This window comes from Akebia trifoliata, unplaced genomic scaffold (genome assembly GCF_017979445.1).
Source record: "Akebia trifoliata isolate Shusen 1 unplaced genomic scaffold, ASM1797944v1 Contig00371, whole genome shotgun sequence".
Taxonomy (NCBI): domain Eukaryota; kingdom Viridiplantae; phylum Streptophyta; class Magnoliopsida; order Ranunculales; family Lardizabalaceae; genus Akebia; species Akebia trifoliata.
Genome location: NW_028236991.1, coordinates 47,512 through 52,450, shown reverse-complemented (window position 1 = coordinate 52,450; position 4,939 = coordinate 47,512). Strand labels below are relative to the sequence as shown.

Sequence of the window (4,939 nt, the reverse complement as noted above, 5' to 3'; positions counted from 1 at the left end):
ATCTTTCAACATTTTGTAATGAAATCAATCAAACATCATGAAAAAAAGAGTCGAAGCATTTTTACAAAGCACGGAGCCGGACAGCCCGACTCATCATCAATTTTTCAGCCTGACTCATCATCACGACTCACTAGACGAGACGCGAAGGCATCGAAGAAGGGACCGCAGGCAAGCCCCCTCCTAAGATCACTCCCGGCCTACTGAGGTAGATAAACCATTGATCATCGGACTTATAGTTGCAGCAATGGAAGAGTTTATAGAATAACCTAACTAGGGAAACCCTTATGAATGCGTGCCCTTAACGATGCTTATGAATTCTAAGTGAAGATGAGTACATACAAACATTCCCGAGGGAATTGGACAAAAACTATTTGGATTGAAATCAGAAGCTTCTCGAAGAAACTGCCGTTGTTATCATGAATCACATTAACTTGTTGAGATCCTTATGGATGTGAATCAGTGGTCCACCATGTTTTCTAACATTATTTCAAAAGCAACCACTCTTGAAGTCATATCATAGGCGTAGCCGAAAAACTACAATGGAGTCCTTCAAGTGATGACAGCAGAATTTCAAGTCCCTTCACCTCTGGTTCTGACTTGAGAAAATTTCTTTGTAAGGTATTGTAAAAACACTGAGGGGATTTGGACGGTGGTCGATGTTTCCTTGGATCATTTTGTCCTAGCCCGAGATCGAGATGTTGAAGAAGGCCATCATGCTATTTAATCCAAGAAATGCTAAATGGTTACTCCAAGGTTATACGGGTCGAACACGTAGAGAAGTGGATGATAAAGCAGTTCATAGTATATATAAAATACTGGTTAACTCCAGCCTTGGGTTTGGCGCAAAGCGTTGGGTTGCTACCCTAGATCGACAAGGTGAACGCCTTGCAAGTGTTATGGCTAGTAACATGCCCGCTGGAGATGCTGGTATGATCACAAGTCAAGAAGGGCGAAAGAGTTGAAGTTAGCTGAGAGAGAATGGTGATGAGTTTTTGTTCTGGTGTAAGTGCTTCTACTGTTCACACATGGAAAACATTATCCGGGAGTGGCGCTGAAGATGTAAGGGCCATGATTGGAAAACGCATAGATGATCCCGGCAGGCCTCCTGGTATTGTGCTAAGTGCAGCTACTTCTTTCGGCTTCCAGTCCCACCAAAGGGAGTTTTCAATTTCCTTCGCGATGGGAACTTTAGAAAGTGAGTGGGACATTCTTTCTAATGGCGGTGCTGTTCAAGAAATGGCACATATTGCTAATGGTAGAGATCCTGTAACTGTGTTTCTCTACTACGAGTTAATACTCCCAATTCCAGTCAGAACAACATGTTGATATTACAAGAGAGTAGCACCGATGCAACGGGCTCTTTTGTAATCTATGCTCCTGTTGATATTGTTGCAATGAACGTGGTTCTAAATGGGGGAGACCCAGACTGTGTAGCACTCATTCTCCTTGGTTTTGCTATACTCCCCGATGGGCTAACAGTAAATAGAGGTAGAATTACTGAAGTTGGGTCTGGTGGATCTCTATTGACTGTCGCATTCCAGATCTTAGTCGATTCGGTTCCAACTGCAAAACTCTCTCTTGGATCAGTGACAGCTGTTAACAACCATATTGCGAGTGCTCCAACAGCAAAACTCTCTCGTGGATCAGTGACAGCTGTTAACAACCATATTGCGAGTGCTCCAACAGCAAAACTCTCTCTTGGATCAGTGACAGCTGTTAACAACCATATTGCGAGTGCTCCAACAGTAAAACTCTCTCGTGGATCAGTGACAGCTGTTAACAACCATATTGCTTGTGCTCCAACTGCAAAACTCTCTCTTGGATTTGTGGCGACTGCTAACAACCTCAGTGCTTGCACCATTGAAAAGATCAAAGGTATCAAGGGACAATGTATGAATTGAGAGGTTTAGCTTATGATAGAAAAAGAGCAAGATCAACAAAAGAAGGTGAAAAAAAAAAAAAATTAAAAGAATTTCAAAAACCTTTCGAGTTGCACTCAACTCCGATTTGTCAAAACACGATCGAAGAAATAGTTGAATTTCAAAACTTATCAAATTTTCATCAAATCGAAGATCTCATACGAGCTCCGCGCCATCGAGATCAATGAATTAATAAGGCAAAACTCTATCAGACCCCGTGCTTGAGCAGCCATTTTTCCACAAAAATCTTCAATACAATCGATAATTTGAGATCGTGTTTGTACAGAACTTTTCTGGCCCGTACAAATAGGGATTTAGTCTATTCTTTGCAGTTCTTTGCACGCAATTCCTGCAAAGAAGGGCAGCTGTAGACACTCAATTTGAACGGGCCACTTCTCGAAAGGGCCCAAAAATATCGATTTTCTAAATAAATGGGCCAACGGGCCTTAAAGGCCCAAGTCATTGAAAAGTGACATTTTTACCAACCCGAGACCCCTAAAACCTCTCAATGGTTTAGGAGGCCACCAAAAGGACTCGGCCTACCTTACGCTTTCCCATTATTCACCGCTTCCCCTTCCAAAAATTAAAACGCCAAATTTTTGATAAATATCACCAACGGGCCTAAAAAGCCCGATTCGCCAACACGTGGCATTTTTATGATTGCAAAAATCTAAAAAAATTAAAAAATTAAAATGTCAGACTCGGGATACCTACCCCCCTCTAACTACCACCGCTTCGCCTCAACCAATCCCTAAAACCCAAAATCAATTTTAAACCCCAAGCCCAACACTACAAGCCCACCAAATCATTAACCATATCCAATTCATTATCCAACCCACAACCCTAACCCATAAACCACAACCCACATCAACCAATCACTCTTTTATCATCAAAAGATGACACATGTCATCACCCCATCTCACCTCCCTCACCCAACTACCTACCCCCCATTAATTTGCTTTAAATCCCATCTACCCACACATCAACCCATCACCTTTTCTCTCACAATCAAACACATCTACCCACATCCCTAACCTATACCTCCCCTAATCTACCCTCATCATTCCCTATAAAACCTACATCTACAACCTAAACCTACACCATCCTCTCAAGTCAAACACTCAACCTCTCCCATCAACCTATCCCAACCCTTTATTTCCACCCACCTTAACACATGGCATCATCTCCTCACCCTCCCAAAATATCATCAACCACCTCTTTAAATTCTCATTCTCTTAAATCAAATACCATTTAATCACAACCACCATCTTAAACTCACCTCACCAAACACACCACCCAAATGGGTTGGGTAGGATCCAAACCATTTGGGTCAAAACTCACCCATTTAACCCCCCTTCCTTAAATACCCTCCAATCTCCTCTAAATTACACTCACTTCTCTCTCAAACTCATAACCATTCTACCCTTTTTCTTCACTTCACCCCATTATATCCCTAAAATAACTCCTCAACATCTATAAATACCCTCCTCCTCTTCCCAAAAATGGCCCCCAACTTCTCATTATAAAACTTCTCCCCAACACTCTCTCTACTAACAACCATCACCAATTCTCACCAAGATTACCACTTCTCTCTCACTAATCATCCTCAAGTCTCACACAAAAAAAACCACCTACTACACTCATCTCTCTCATCATCTCTTCTCTATTCCTTCAACCATACAAAAGTTGTATTTGCTTAAAATACTAAGGACTCAAGAAGACTCAAAGAAGAAGAAGAAAGAAGAGATACAATGTGGATTCAAGCAATCCCCCCCCTTTCTCTTCTACACCCTCTCCTCCTCCCTCTTCTATCACCCCTCTCCCCTTCATTTTATTTTTTAGGATGAATGGACCCCAAGGCTAAAGTCTATAAGGGTCATTTCCATCAATGGAATGACCCTATGATCAAGCCGAAAATGAACCCCTATTTAGGGTACAAATGCACCCACGTGGCACATTATTTTCACACTTTTTTTAAAAATAAAAAAAATGACCGAGTTAGTTGAGGTTACCACTCTTTAGTGGGGAGAAAAGGGTGCCTAACACCTTCCCTTTTCTCCAACCGAGCCGCTTACCCCGAATCTAAATGTTCGATTAGTTCCTATCCATCGAGAGTCGCTAAAACGTCAAAAATGTCACTTTTTCAAAAAAATGCACATCGGGTGACCATTCACACCCACTTATAATATGAATGGTGGCGACTCCAAACCATTGTAGATGTGGTCGTCATAATGACGAAATCACGTGTCTACAGGGATGAAAAATGATAAACCATGAATTTATTAAATGAGACCTAAAACATATAAAAATGATCTAAGATATCTTCGATTGTCTTACCAACTTTTTCTATTGCTATAGAAATTATTTGCAAAACACCGAAGAATTGGCATACATATTGTGGTGGAATTAGCAAAACTTGGCTTGTTAATAAAATCTCTATAATCTAGACATACATAATTTAATCACTAAGTCTTTAGGAATGAAATTAATGTTCAAAATTAGAAGAACTATCATCGTGTTCATCCGACATAACGTAAGTAGATGCATAGTTGAGATTGTTTTCAATGTCATATGATGAAACCCTTACAATACGTCTAGACATTCTTGATATCTCAACTTGCAACTTGATAACTGCCGCTTGGATTAAATATAGATTATGATGTAGCATCGAGATTGTAGTGCCCCCGAAATACTAATAGAAATTCTCATGCCAGATCTCAAGGTACTCGGTGGCATCTTAAGATTTTAACATAGTTTCCTCTATTTATATTAGCATTCTAAGGCACTCGAAAATCTGATAAACCAATATATAATAAATCCTGTATATATATGTAACTTAAACAAAATAAGATAACAACGGAAACCAAAGGTACATCGAGTAATATAATGTAGATCAGATAGCGGAATGTAAAACTATACAATATTACAAAATATACCCTCAATTTAAGATGAACCTAATACTCGTCCCCAAAATTTATATACATCTTGGACGAAACTGACAACACTAATGGGTGTAGCCC

The 4,939-nt window shown here is 40.2% G+C and overlaps 1 pseudogene; it reads left to right on the top strand.

The window, feature by feature from the left end:
- Positions 1–386: 386 nt before the first annotated feature.
- Positions 387–1,901, top strand: LOC147381533 (homeobox-leucine zipper protein ROC2 pseudogene; annotated as a pseudogene).
- The last annotated feature ends 3,038 nt before the right edge of the window (positions 1,902–4,939 follow it).